Genomic DNA, 15842 nt, shown 5'->3' with positions numbered 1-15842 from the left:
GTGCACCCTCAATACTGTACCACAGTGCACCCTCAGTACTGTACCGCAGTGCACCCTCAGTACTGTACCACAGTGCACTCTCAGTACTGTACCGCAGTGCACCCTCAGTACTGTATCGCAGTGCACCCTCAGTACTGTACCACAGTGCACTCTCAGTACTGTACCGCAGTGCACCCTCAGTACTGTACCACAGTGCACCCTCTGTACTGTACCACAGTGCACCCTCAGTACTGTACCGCAGTGCATCCTCAGTACTGTACCACAGTGCACCCTCAGTACTGTACCACAGTGCACTCTCAGTACTGTACCGCAGTGCACCCTCAATACTGTACCACAGTGCACCCTCAGTACTGTACCGCAGTGCACCCTCAGTACTGTACCACAGTGCACTCTCAGTACTGTACCGCAGTGCACCCTCAGTACTGTATCGCAGTGCACCCTCAGTACTGTACCACAGTGCACTCTCAGTACTGTACCGCAGTGCACCCTCAGTACTGTACCACAGTGCACCCTCTGTACTGTACCACAGTGCACCCTCAGTACTGTACCGCAGTGCACCCTCAGTACTGTACCACAGTGCACCCTCAGCACTGTACCGCAGTGCACTCTCAGTACTGTACCGCAGTGCATCCTCAGTACTGTACCACAGTGCATCCTCAGTACTGTACCGCAGTGCACCCTCTGTACTGTACCGCAGTGCATCCTCAGTACTGTACCACAGTGCATCCTCAGTACTGTACCACAGTGCACCCTCAGCACTGTACCGCAGTGCACTCTCAGTACTGTACCGCAGTGCACTCTCTGTACTGTACCGCAGTGCACCCTCAGTACTGTACCGCAGTGCACCCTCAGTACTGTACCGCAGTGCACCCTCAGTACTGTACCACAGTGCACCCTCTGTACTGTACCACAGTGCACCCTCAGTACTGTACCGCAGTGCACCCTCAGCACTGTACCGCAGTGCACTCTCAGTACTGTACCGCAGTGCACCCTCAGTACTGTATCGCAGTGCACCCTCAGTACTGTACCACAGTGCACCCTCAGTACTGTACCGCAGTGCACCCTCAGTACTGTACCGCAGTGCACCCTCAGTACTGTGCCACAGTGCACCCTCAGTACTGTATCACAGTGCATCCTCAGTACTGTACCGCAGTGCACCCTCAGTACTGTACCGCAGTGCACTCTCAGTACTGTATCGCAGTGCACCCTCAGCACTGTATCGCAGTGCACCCTCAGTACTGTACCGCAGTGCACACTCAGTACTGTACCGCAGTGCACCCTCAGTACTGTATCGCAGTGCACCCTCAGTACTGTGCCACAGTGCACCCTCAGTACTGTACCGCAGTGCACCCTCAGTACTGTACCACAGTGCACCCTCAGTACTGTACCGCAGTGCACCCTCAGTACTGTACCGCAGTGCACCCTCAGTACTGTACCGCAGTGCACCCTCAGCACTGTACCGCAGTGCACCCTCAGTACTGTATCGCAGTGCACCCTCAATACTGTATCGCAGTGCACCCTCAATACTGTACCGCAGTGCACCCTCAGCACTGTACCACAGTGCACCCTCAGTACTGTACCGCAGTGCACCCTCAGTACTGTACCACAGTGCACCCTCAGTACTGTACCGCAGTGCACCCTCAGTACTGTACCGCAGTGCACCCTCAGTACTGTACCGCAGTGCACCCTCAGTACTGTACCACAGTGCACCCTCAGTACTGTACCGCAGTGCACCCTCAGTACTGTACCACAGTGCACCCTCAGTACTGTACCACAGTGCACTCTCAGTACTGTACCGCAGTGCACCCTCAGTACTGTACCGCAGTGCACCCTCAGTACTGTACCGCAGTGCACCCTCAGTACTGTACCACAGTGCACCCTCAGTACTGTACCACAGTGCACTCTCAGTACTGTATCGCAGTGCACCCTCAGCACTGTACCGCAGTGCACTCTCAGTACTGTACCGCAGTGCACCCTCAGTACTGTATCGCAGTGCACCCTCAGTACTGTACCGCAGTGCACCCTCAGTACTGTACCACAGTGCACTCTCAGTACTGTGCCACAGTGCACCCTCAGTACTGTACCGCAGTGCACCCTCAGTACTGTACCGCAGTGCACCCTCAGTACTGTACCGCAGTGCACCCTCAGTACTGTACCGCAGTGCACCCTCAGTACTGTACCGCAGTGCACCCTCAGTACTGTACCACAGTGCACCCTCAGTACTGTACCACAGTGCACTCTCAGTACTGTATCGCAGTGCACCCTCAGCACTGTACCGCAGTGCACTCTCAGTACTGTACCGCAGTGCACCCTCAGTACTGTATCGCAGTGCACCCTCAGTACTGTACCGCAGTGCACCCTCAGTACTGTACCACAGTGCACCCTCAGTACTGTACCGCAGTGCACCCTCAGTACTGTACCACAGTGCACCCTCAGTACTGTACCGCAGTGCACCCTCAGTACTGTACCGCAGTGCACCCTCAGTACTGTACCGCAGTGCACCCTCAGTACTGTACCGCAGTGCACGCTCAGTACTGTACCGCAGTGCACCCTCAGTACTGTACCGCAGTGCACCCTCAGTACTGTACCACAGTGCACCCTCAGTACTGTACCGCAGTGCACCCTCAGTACTGTACCGCAGTGCACCCTCAGTACTGTACCGCAGTGCACGCTCAGTACTGTACCGCAGTGCACCCTCAGTACTGTACCGCAGTGCACCCTCAGTACTGTACCGCAGTGCACCCTCAGTACTGTACCGCAGTGCACCCTCAGTACTGTACCACAGTGCACCCTCAGTACTGTACCGCAGTGCACCCTCAGTACTGTACCGCAGTGCACCCTCAGTACTGTACCGCAGTGCACCCTCAGTACTGTACCACAGTGCACCCTCAGTACTGTATCGCACTGCACCCTCAGTACTGTACCGCAGTGCACCCTCAGTACTGTACCGCAGTGCACCCTCAGTACTGTATCGCAGTGCACCCTCAGTACTGTACCGCAGTGCACCCTCAGTACTGTACCGCAGTGCACCCTCAGTACTGTACCACAGTGCACCCTCAGTACTGTATCGCACTGCACCCTCAGTACTGTACCACAGTGCACTCTCAGTACTGTACCGCAGTGCACCCTCAGTACTGTACCACAGTGCACCCTCAGTACTGTGCCACAGTGCACCCTCAGTACTGTACCGCAGTGCACCCTCAGTACTGTGCCACAGTGCACCCTCAGTACTGTACCGCAGTGCACTCTCAGTACTGTACCGCAGTGCACCCTCAGTACTGTACCACAGTGCACCCTCAGTACTGTACCGCAGTGCACCCTCAGTACTGTACCGCAGTGCACCCTCAGTACTGTACCGCAGTGCACCCTCAGTACTGTACCGCAGTGCACCCTCAGTACTGTACCACAGTGCACCCTCAGTACTGTACCGCAGTGCACCCTCAGTACTGTACCGCAGTGCACCCTCAGTACTGTACCGCAGTGCACCCTCAGTACTGTACCACAGTGCACCCTCAGTACTGTACCACAGTGCACCCTCAGCACTGTACCACAGTGCACCCTCAGTACTGTACCGCAGTGCACCCTCAGTACTGTACCACAGTGCACCCTCAGTACTGTACCACAGTGCACCCTCAGCACTGTACCACAGTGCACTCTCAGTACTGTATCGCAGTGCACCCTCAGTACTGTACCGCAGTGCACCCTCAGCACTGTACCACAGTGCACCCTCAGTACTGTATCGCAGTGCACCCTCAGTACTGTACCACAGTGCACCCTCAGTACTGTACCGCAGTGCACCCTCAGTACTGTATCGCAGTGCACTCTCAGTACTGTACCGCAGTGCACCCTCAGTACTGTACCGCAGTGCACCCTCAGTACTGTATCGCAGTGCACCCTCAGTACTGTACCGCAGTGCACCCTCAGTACTGTATCGCAGTGCACTCTCAGTACTGTACCGCAGTGCACCCTCAGTACTGTACCGCAGTGCACCCTCAGTACTGTATCGCAGTGCACCCTCAGTACTGTATCGCAGTGCATCCTCAGTACTGTACCGCAGTGCACTCTCAGTACTGTACCGCAGTGCACCCTCAGTACTGTATCGCAGTGCACCCTCAGTACTGTACCGCAGTGCACCCTCAGTACTGTACCGCAGTGCACCCTCAGTACTGTATCGCAGTGCACCCTCTGTACTGTATCGCAGTGCACCCTCAGTACTGTACCGCAGTGCACCCTCAGTACTGTATCGCAGTGCACCCTCAGTACTGTATCGCAGTGCACTCTCAGTACTGTACCGCAGTGCACCCTCAGTGCTGTACCGCAGTGCACCCTCAGCACTGTACCGCAGTGCACCCTCAGTACTGTATCGCAGTGCACCCTCAGCACTGTACCGCAGTGCACTCTCAGTACTGTACCGCAGTGCACCCTCAGCACTGTACCGCAGTGCACTCTCAGTACTGTACCGCAGTGCACCCTCAGTACTGTACCGCAGTGCACCCTCAGTACTGTATTGCAGTGCACCCTCAGTACTGTACCGCAGTGCACCCTCAGTACTGTACCGCAGTGCACCCTCAGTACTGTACCGCAGTGCACCCTCAGTACTGTACCGCAGTGCACCCTCAGTACTGTACCGCAGTGCACCCTCAGTACTGTACCGCAGTGCACCCTCAGTACTGTACCACAGTGCACCCTCAGCACTGTACCGCAGTGCACTCTCAGTACTGTACCACAGTGCACCCTCAGCACTGTATCGTAGTGCACCCTCAGTACTGTATCACAGTGCACCCTCAGTACTGTACCGCAGTGCACCCTCAGTACTGTACCACAGTGCACCCTCAGCACTGTATCGCAGTGCACCCTCAGTACTGTATCGCAGTGCACCCTCAGTACTGTACCACAGTGCACTCTCAGTACTGTACCGCAGTGCACCCTCAGTACTGTACCGCAGTGCACCCTCAGTACTGTACTGCAGTGCACCCTCAGTACTGTACCGCAGTGCATCCTCAGTACTGTACTGCAGTGCACCCTCAGTACTGTACTGCAGTGCACCCTCAGTACTGTACCGCAGTGCACCCTCAGTACTGTACTGCAGTGCACCCTCAGTACTGTACTGCAGTGCACCCTCAGTACTGTACCACAGTGCACCCTCAGTACTGTACCGCAGTGCACCCTCAGTACTGTACCGCAGTGCACCCTCAGTACTGTACCGCAGTGCACCCTCAGTACTGTACCACAGTGCACCCTCAGTACTGTACCACAGTGCACCCTCAGTACTGTACCGCAGTGCACCCTCAGTACTGTATCGCAGTGCACCCTCAGTACTGTATCGCAGTGCACCCTCAGTACTGTACCACAGTGCACCCTCAGTACTGTACCACAGTGCACCCTCAGTACTGTACCGCAGTGCACCCTCAGCACTGTACCGCAGTGCACCCTCAGTACTGTATCGCAGTGCACCCTCAGTACTGTACCGCAGTGCACCCTCAGTACTGTACCGCAGTGCACCCTCTGTACTGTACCGCAGTGCACGCTCAGTACTGTATCGCAGTGCACCCTCAGTACTGTACCGCAGTGCACCCTCAGTACTGTACCACAGTGCACCCTCAGTACTGTACCGCAGTGCACCCTCAGTACTGTACCGCAGTGCACCCTCAGTACTGTACCGCAGTGCACCCTTAGTACTGTACCGCAGTGCACCCTCAGTACTGTACCACAGTGCACCCTCAGTACTGTACCGCAGTGCACCCTCAGTACTGTACCGCAGTGCACGCTCAGTACTGTATCGCAGTGCACCCTCAGTACTGTACCGCAGTGCACCCTCAGTACTGTACCACAGTGCACCCTCAGTACTGTACCGCAGTGCACCCTCAGTACTGTACCGCAGTGCACCCTCAGTACTGTACCACAGTGCACCCTCAGTACTGTATCACAGTGCACCCTCAGTACTGTACCACAGTGCACCCTCCATACTGTACCGCAGTGCACCCTCAGTACTGTACCACAGTGCACCCTCAGTACTGTACCGCAGTGCACCCTCAGTACTGTACCACAGTGCACCCTCAGTACTGTACCGCAGTGCACCCTCAGTACTGTACCGCAGTGCACCCTCAGTACTGTACCGCAGTGCACCCTCAGTACTGTACCACAGTGCACCCTCAGTACTGTACCACAGTGCACCCTCAGTACTGTACCGCAGTGCACCCTCAGTACTGTATCGCAGTGCACCCTCAGTACTGTATCGCAGTGCACCCTCAGTACTGTACCACAGTGCACCCTCAGTACTGTACCACAGTGCACCCTCAGTACTGTACCGCAGTGCACCCTCAGCACTGTACCGCAGTGCACCCTCAGTACTGTATCGCAGTGCACCCTCAGTACTGTACCGCAGTGCACCCTCAGTACTGTACCACAGTGCACCCTCTGTACTGTACCGCAGTGCACGCTCAGTACTGTATCGCAGTGCACCCTCAGTACTGTACCGCAGTGCACCCTCAGTACTGTACCACAGTGCACCCTCAGTACTGTACCGCAGTGCACCCTCAGTACTGTACCGCAGTGCACCCTCAGTACTGTACCGCAGTGCACCCTTAGTACTGTACCGCAGTGCACCCTCAGTACTGTACCGCAGTGCACCCTCAGTACTGTACCACAGTGCACCCTCAGTACTGTACTGCAGTGCACCATCAGTACTGTACCGCAGTGCACCCTCAGTACTGTACCGCAGTGCACCCTCAGTACTGTATCGCAGTGCACCCTTAATACTGTACCGCAGTGCACCCTCAATACTGTATCGCAGTGCACCCTCAGTACTGTACCACAGTGCACTCTCAGTACTGTACCGCAGTGCACCCTCAGTACTGTACCGCAGTGCACCCTCAGTACTGTACCACAGTGCATCCTCAGTACTGTATTGCAGTGCACCCTCAGTACTGTACCGCAGTGCACCCTCAGTACTGTACTGCAGTGCACCCTCAGTACTGTACCGCAGTGCATCCTCAGTACTGTACTGCAGTGCACCCTCAGTACTGTACTGCAGTGCACCCTCAGTACTGTACCGCAGTGCACCCTCAGTACTGTACCGCAGTGCACCCTCAGTACTGTACCGCAGTGCACCCTCAGTACTGTACCGCAGTGCACCCTCAGTACTGTATCGCAGTGCACCCTCAGTACTGTACCGCAGTGCACCCTCAGTGCTGTACCGCAGTGCACCCTCAGTACTGTATCGCAGTGCACCCTCAGTACTGTACCGCAGTGCACCCTCAGTACTGTACCGCAGTGCACCCTCAGTACTGTACCGCAGTGCACCCTCAGTACTGTACCACAGTGCACCCTCAGTACTGTATCACAGTGCACCCTCAGTACTGTACCACAGTGCACCCTCCATACTGTACCGCAGTGCACCCTCAGTACTGTACCACAGTGCACCCTCAGTACTGTACCGCAGTGCACCCTCAGCACTGTACCGCAGTGCACCCTCAGTACTGTACCGCAGTGCACCCTCAGTACTGTACCACAGTGCACCCTCAGTGCTGTACCGCAGTGCACCCTCAGTACTGTACCGCAGTGCACCCTCAGTACTGTACCGCAGTGCACCCTCAGTACTGTACCACAGTGCACCCTCAGTACTGTACCGCAGTGCACCCTCAGTACTGTACCGCAGTGCACCCTCAGTACTGTACCACAGTGCACCCTCAGTGCTGTACCGCAGTGCACCCTCAGTACTGTACCACAGTGCACCCTCAGTACTGTACCGCAGTGCACCCTCAGTACTGTACCACAGTGCACCCTCAGTACTGTACCGCAGTGCACCCTCAGTACTGTACCGCAGTGCACCCTCAGTACTGTACCGCAGTGCACCCTCAGTACTGTACCGCAGTGCACCCTCAGTACTGTACCACAGTGCACCCTCAGTACTGTACCACAGTGCACCCTCAGCACTGTACCGCAGTGCACTCTCAGTACTGTATCGCAGTGCACCCTCAGTACTGTACCACAGTGCACCCTCAGTACTGTACCACAGTGCACCCTCAGTACTGTACCACAGTGCATCCTCAGTACTGTGCCACAGTGCACCCTCAGTACTGTACCGCAGTGCACTCTCTGTACTGTACCACAGTGCACCCTCAGTACTGTACCGCAGTGCACTCTCAGTACTGTACCGCAGTGCACCCTCAGTACTGTACCGCAGTGCACCCTCAGTACTGTACCACAGTGCACCCTCAGTACTGTACCGCAGTGCACCCTCAGTACTGTATCGCAGTGCACCCTCAGCACTGTACCGCAGTGCACCCTCAGTACTGTACCGCAGTGCACCCTCAGTACTGTACCGCAGTGCACCCTCAGTACTGTACCGCAGTGCACCCTCAGTACTGTACCACAGTGCACCCTCAGTACTGTACCGCAGTGCACCCTCAGTACTGTACCGCAGTGCACCCTCAGTACTGTACCGCAGTGCACCCTCAGTACTGTACCGCAGTGCACCCTCAGTACTGTACCACAGTGCACCCTCAGTACTGTACCGCAGTGCACTCTCAGTACTGTATCGCAGTGCACCCTCAGCACTGTACCACAGTGCACTCTCAGTACTGTACCGCAGTGCACCCTCAGTACTGTATCGCAGTGCACCCTCAGCACTGTACCGCAGTGCACTCTCAGTACTGTATCGCAGTGCACCCTCAGCACTGTATCGCAGTGCACCCTCAGTACTGTATCGCAGTGCACCCTCAGTACTGTACCGCAGTGCACCCTCAGTACTGTACCGCAGTGCACTCTCAGTACTGTATCGCAGTGCACCCTCAGTACTGTATCGCAGTGCACTCTCAGTACTGTATCGCAGTGCACCCTCAGTACTGTATCGCAGTGCACCCTCAGTACTGTATCGCAGTGCACCCTCAGTACTGTACCGCAGTGCACCCTCAATACTGTACCACAGTGCACCCTCAGTACTGTACCGCAGTGCACCCTCAGCACTGTACCGCAGTGCACTCTCAGTACTGTACCGCAGTGCACCCTCAGTACTGTACCGCAGTGCACCCTCAGTACTGTACCGCAGTGCACCCTCAGCACTGTACCGCAGTGCACTCTCAGTACTGTACCGCAGTGCACCCTCAGCACTGTACCGCAGTGCACTCTCAGTACTGTACCGCAGTGCACCCTCAGTACTGTATCGCAGTGCACCCTCAGTACTGTACCACAGTGCACCCTCAGTACTGTACCACAGTGCACCCTCAGTACTGTATTGCAGTGCACCCTCAGTACTGTACCGCAGTGCACCCTCAGTACTGTATTGCAGTGCACCCTCAGTACTGTATCGCAGTGCACCCTCTGTACTGTACCACAGTGCACCCTCAGTACTGTATTGCAGTGCACCCTCAGTACTGTACCGCAGTGCACCCTCAGCACTGTACCGCAGTGCACCCTCAGTACTGTACCGCAGTGCACCCTCAGCACTGTACCGCAGTGCACCCTCAGTACTGTACCGCAGTGCACCCTCAGTACTGTATCGCAGTGCACCCTCAGCACTGTACCGCAGTGCACCCTCAGTACTGTACCACAGTGCACCCTCAGTACTGTACCGCAGTGCACTCTCAGTACTGTATCGCAGTGCACCCTCAATACTGTACCGCAGTGCACACTCAGTACTGTATCGCAGTGCACCCTCAGTACTGTACCGCAGTGCACCCTCAGTACTGTACCGCAGTGCACCCTCAGTACTGTACTGCAGTGCACCCTCAGTACTGTATCGCAGTGCACCCTCAATACTGTACCGCAGTGCACCCTCAATACTGTACCGCAGTGCACCCTCAGTACTGTACCGCAGTGCACCCTCAGTACTGTACCGCAGTGCACCCTCAGTACTGTACCGCAGTGCATCCTCAGTACTGTACCGCAGTGCACCCTCAGTACTGTATCACAGTGCACCCTCAGTACTGTACCGCAGTGCACTCTCAGTACTGTACCGCAGTGCACCCTCAGTACTGTACCGCAGTGCATCCTCAGTACTGTACCGCAGTGCACCCTCAGTACTGTATCACAGTGCACCCTCAGTACTGTACCGCAGTGCACCCTCAGTACTGTATCGCACTGCACCCTCAGTACTGTACCGCAGTGCACCCTCAGTACTGTATTGCAGTGCACCCTCAGTACTGTACCGCAGTGCACCCTCAGTACTGTACCGCAGTGCACCCTCAGTACTGTATCGCAGTGCACCCTCAGTACTGTACCGCAGTGCACCCTCAGTACTGTACTGCAGTGCATCCTCAGTACTGTACCGCAGTGCACCCTCAGTACTGTACTGCAGTGCACCCTCAGTACTGTACCGCAGTGCACCCTCAGTACTGTACCGCAGTGCATCCTCAGTACTGTACCGCAGTGCACCCTCAGTACTGTATCGCAGTGCATCCTCAGTACTGTATTGCAGTGCACCCTCAGTACTGTACCGCAGTGCACCCTCAGTACTGTACCGCAGTGCACCCTCAGTACTGTATCGCAGTGCACCCTCAGTACTGTATCGCAGTGCACCCTCAGTACTGTACCGCAGTGCACCCTCAGTACTGCACCACAGTGCATCCTCAGTACTGAACCGCAGTGCACCCTCAGTACTGTGCCACAGTGCACCCTCAATACTGTACTGCAGTGCACCCTCAGTGTTGTACCGCAGTGCACCCTCAGTACTGTATCGCAGTGCATCCTCAGTACTGTATTGCAGTGCACCCTCAGTACTGTACCGCAGTGCACCCTCAGTACTGTACCGCAGTGCACCCTCAGTACTGTATCGCAGTGCACCCTCAGTACTGTATCGCAGTGCATCCTCAGTACTGAACCGCAGTGCACCCTCAGTACTGTGCCACAGTGCACCCTCAGTACTGTATTACAGTGCACCCTCAGTGTTGTACCGCAGTGCACCCTCAGTACTGTACCGCAGTGCACCCTCAGTACTGTACCGCAGTGCACCCTCAGTACTGCACCACAGTGCATCCTCAGTACTGAACCGCAGTGCACCCTCAGTACTGTACCGCAGTGCTCCCTCAGTACTGTATCGCAGTGCACCCTCAGTACTGTACCGCAGTGCACCCTCAGTACTGTACCGCAGTGCACCCTCAGTACTGTACCGCAGTGCACCCTCAGTACTGTACGGCAGTGCACCCTGAGTACTGTATCGCAGTGCATCCTCAGTACTGTACCACAGTGCACCCTCAGTACTGTACCGCAGTGCACCCTCCGTACTGTACCGCAGTGCACCCTCAGTACTGTACCGCAGTGCACCCTCAGTACTGTACCACAGTGCACCCTCAGTACTGTACCACAGTACTGTACCGCAGTGCACCCTCAGTACTGTACCGCAGTGCACCCTCAGTACTGTACCGCAGTGCATCCTCAGTACTGTATCGCAGTGCACCCTCAGTACTGTACCGCAGTGCACCCTCAGTACTGTACCACAGTGCACCCTAAGTACTGTACCACAGTACTGTACCGCAGTGCACCCTCAGTACTGTACCGCAGTGCACCCTCAGTACTGTACCGCAGTGCACCCTCAGTGCTGTACCGCAGTGCACCCTCAGTACTGTACCGCAGTGCACCCTCAGTACTGTACCGCAGTGCACCCTCAGTACTGTATCGCAGTGAACCCTCAGTACTGTACCGCAGTGCACCCTCAGTACTGTATCGCAGTGCACCCTCAATACTGTACCGCAGTGCACCCTCAGTACTGCACCGCAGTGCACCCTCAGTACTGTATTGTAGTGCACCCTCAGTACTGTACCGCAGTGCACCCTCAGTACTGTATCGCAGTGCACCCTCAGTACTGTACCGCAGTGCACCCTCAGTACTGTATCGCAGTGCACCCTCAGTACTGTATTGCAGTGAACCCTCAGTACTGTATCGCAGTGCACCCTCAGTACTGTACCGCAGTGCACCCTCAGTACTGTATCGCAGTGCACCCTCAGTACTGTACCGCAGTGCACCCTCAGTACTGTATCGCAGTGCACCCTCAGTACTGTATTGCAGTGAACCCTCAGTACTGTATCGCAGTGCACCCTCAGTACTGTACCACAGTGCACCCTCAGTACTGTATTGCAGTGAACCCTCAGTACTGTATCGCAGTGCACCCTCAGTACTGTATCGCAGTGCACCCTCAGTACTGTACCGCAGTGCACCCTCAGTACTGTATCGCAGTGCACCCTCAGTGCCGTATTGCAGTGCACCCTCAGCACTGTATTACAGTGGCCCCTCAGTGCCGTATTGCAGTGCCAGCATCGATTGTTGTGCTTAAGCCCTGGAGGGAAATTTGAACCCAGAACCTCGTGACTCAGTGTTCGCTGATTGAGTCCATGGGGTGGTGGTTGAGGCATTCAGGTTCGGGCTGATAAGCAGCAAGTAACATTTGCAGTAGACAAGTGCCAGAAAATGATCGTCAATGACCAAAAGAGAATCTAACCATAGCTCCATGATACTCAATGTCATTATAGGCCGGTGAGTCTTACTTCGGTAGTCGGGAAGATAACGGAAAAGGGACTGAAGGATAGGATTTATGACCATTTGGAAAGATGCAGCTTAATCCGGGATAGTCAACACGGATTCGTGAAGGATATATCTTGCCTCACAAATTTGATTGAATTCTTTGAGGAGGAACTAAGTGTGTAGATGAAGGTAGAGCAGTTGATGTCGTATACATGGATTTCAGTAAGGCGTTTGATAAGGTTCCCCATGGTCGGCTCATGAAGAAAGTAAGGAGGTGTGGGATAGAGGGAAATTTGGCCAATTGGATAAGTAACTGGTTACCACATAGAAGACAGAGGGTGGTGGTGGATGGAAAATTTTCAGACTGGAGACCAGTTACCAGCGGTGTACCACAGGGATCAGTGCTGGGTCCTCTGCTATTTGGATTTTTATCAATGACTTGGAGGAGGGGGCTGGAGGGTGGGTCAGTAAATTTGTTGATGACACCAAGATTGGTGGAGTAGTGGATGAGGTGGAGGGCTGTTGTAGGCTGCAAAAAGACATTGATCGGATGCAGAGCTGGGCTGAAAAGTGACAAATGAAGTTTAACCCTGAGAAGTGCGAGGTGATTCATTTTGGTAGGAAAAAATTTGAATGCGGATTACAGGGTCAACAGCAGGGTTCTGAGGAATGTGGAGGAACAGAGAGATCTTGGGGTTCATGTCCACAGATCTCTGAAGGTTGCCACTCAAGTGGATAGAGCCGTGAAGAAGGTTTATAGTGTGTTAGCGTTTATTAACAGGGGGCTTGAGTTTAAGAGCCGCGGGGTTATGCTGCAACTATAGTTGACCCTGGTGAGACCACAGTTGGAGTATTGTGTGCAGTTCTGGTCACCTCATTATGGGAAGGATGTGGAAGCATTGGAAAGGGTGCAAAGGAGATTTACCATGATGCTGCCTGGTTTGCAGGATAGGTCTTATGAGGAAAGTTTGAGGGAGCGAGTGCTTTTCTCTTTGGAACGGAGGAGGATGAGAGGCGATTTAATAGAGGTTTATAAGACAATGAGGGGGATAGATAGAGTGGACGTTCAGAGACTATTTCCTCGGGTGGATGTAGCTGTTACAAGAGGGCATAACTATAAGGTTCGGGGTGGGAGATATAGGAGGGATGTCCGAGGTAGGTTCTTTATTCAGAGAGGGTTAGGGTGTGGAATGGACTGCCTGCTGTGATAGTGAAGTCGGACACTTTAGGAACTTTCAAGCGGTTATTGGATAGGCACCTGGAGCACAACAGAATGACAGGGAGTGGGATAGCTTGATCTTGGTTTCGGACAATGCTCGGCACAACATCGAGGGCCGAAGTACCTGTTCTGTGCTGTACTGTTCTACGTTCTATTACTATCGCTGAATTCCCCACTATCAACATCCTGGGAGGTTACCAGTAACACAAACTGAACTGGGACAGTTATATGAATGCTGTGGCTATGAAAGCAGGTCAGAGGCTGGGAATCCTGCGGTGAGTAAGTCACCTCCTGACTCCCCGAAGTCTGTCCACCACCTACAAGGCACAAGTCAGGAGTGTGAATACTCCCCACTTGCCTGGATGAGCGCAGCTCCAATAACACTCGAGAAGCTTGACACCATGTCGGACAAAGCAGCTCTTTTTTTTTTAAAGTTCCAATTAAGGGCAATTTAGCGTGGCCAATCCGCCCGCCCTGCACAGCTCCGGGCTGTGGAGTGAGACCGACCCAGACCTGGGGGAATGTGCAAACTCCACACGGACAGTGACCCGGGGCCAGGATCAAACCCAGGTCCTCGGCGCAGTGAGGCAACAGTGCTACCCGCTGCGCCACCATGCCACCCTCCAAAGCAGCTCATTTGATTGGCATCCCACTCACAAACATTCACTCCCTCCACCACCGACACACAGTACCAACCATATGTACATCTACAAGATGCACTGCAGGGACTCACCAAGGCTACTTTGGCAGCACCTTCCAAATGCATGAGCATCACCATCCAGAAGGACAAGAGCAACAGATACCTGGGAACGCCACCACCTGCAAGATTGACTCCAAGTCACTCACCAACCTGAGCTGGAAATATATCGCCATTCCTTTACTGTCGCTGGGTCAAAATCCTGTGACTCCCTCCCTAACAGCACCCTGGATGTACCTACACCTCAGAGACTGTAGCTGTTCAAGAAGGCAGCTCACGGCCACCTTCCCAAGGGCAACTAGGGATGGGCAGGAAATGCTGGCCTGACCAGCGACACACACACCCTTCGAAAAAATAATAAATAAAGGCGGAATGCTTTTTGTAACGGAAAGATTTCAACCACTTTTCCTCAGGTATTCACCCTGACACTGAAACAATGAGACGCTGTGAAAAAATGCCGTGAGAAAAAAAGCAAACTGTGAGAAACTGTCCTCACCGTCTCCAGTGGATTTTGGGTCTGTTTTCTCCTCACCCTCAGGCCCGAGGCCCACCTGGAACTGAGCATTATTCATTTTGTTTTCACATGTTGATGCACAGTCACTCCCTTCTCTCCGTATGTCCACTAGACTCTTTCGTTGCCTCGGGAACAGAAGTCATGGCTGAGCAGGTCCACGCGAAAGAGTATAAAGGTTGCCATGGAGACATTGATAAGCTGTCGGTCACATTAATGTCACTTGGGGAGGCGCAGGCGGGAGCAAAGAGGGACACCAAGAAATGAACAAACCGGGAAAGCTAGAGGTAGACTCTGACGTGTAACCCACATTAAACAGGCCGAAACGGCTACGGAGATGGATTTACATTTGATGACAGGACTTTGGCCGCCGGTCGAGTTGAGTTGGAAAATCTTTTGCGTTACTGGAGGTGGGAGACTGATGTGACGTGGGTGTGCGCAGAGCAAGGAGCCTCTTCTGCTGGCTTTAATCACACAAAGGAAGCTTATACACTGGGCAGGAACACTTAGCCTAAGGATATGTGATTGTCAAGTGTGGATTACTTAGGAGACTTGAGTTACTATGAGCCCCAGGCAATGAACTACATAGAGAGCTGTGTGAGTCCATAGATATATTGCCCTGGGAATTCTAGAATTGCAGCCTGGCCAAATATTGGAGAGCGCTGGAATCGTTCAAAAAATAAATTGCATTCATATAGCACCTTTCATCCCCTCAGGATGCCCCAAGCGCTTTGCAGTCAATGAAGTATTTTTGGAGGCGTAACTACTGTTGTGATATGTAAGAAACACGGCAGGTAATTTACACACAAACATTCACATGATAACGGCCCGATCATTTACTGGGTTCTGCTTGCTACCAGCGCCATGCATACATAGTTCGAGCATGCCACTCTGCTGCGTCCTTGCTCGCGACAGAGTGGACAGGGGCCAGGACCAAAGATGGCGCGGCTCAAATGGTC

At 54.2% G+C, this 15842-nt stretch overlaps 1 protein-coding gene across 4 annotated transcripts in view; it reads right to left on the bottom strand.

Annotated features, from left to right (window-relative positions):
• Positions 1 to 15842, bottom strand: part of arhgef49 (Rho guanine nucleotide exchange factor 49) — a 379760-nt gene that overhangs the window by 271128 nt on the left and 92790 nt on the right. For 2 of the 4 annotated variants that reach the window (XM_072469710.1, XM_072469700.1), the window contains exon 1: positions 14869 to 15269. The exons of the other annotated variants lie outside the window; for them this stretch is intronic. The gene's annotated coding sequence lies outside the window, so the exon portion shown is untranslated. Of the gene's footprint in view, positions 1 to 14868; positions 15270 to 15842 lie in introns of those variants that run through there. 4 annotated transcript variants of the gene reach the window in all.

This window comes from Scyliorhinus torazame, chromosome 2 (assembly GCF_047496885.1).
Source record: "Scyliorhinus torazame isolate Kashiwa2021f chromosome 2, sScyTor2.1, whole genome shotgun sequence".
Classification (NCBI taxonomy): Eukaryota; Metazoa; Chordata; class Chondrichthyes; order Carcharhiniformes; family Scyliorhinidae; genus Scyliorhinus; species Scyliorhinus torazame.
This window is presented reverse-complemented; position numbering and strand designations above follow the sequence as displayed.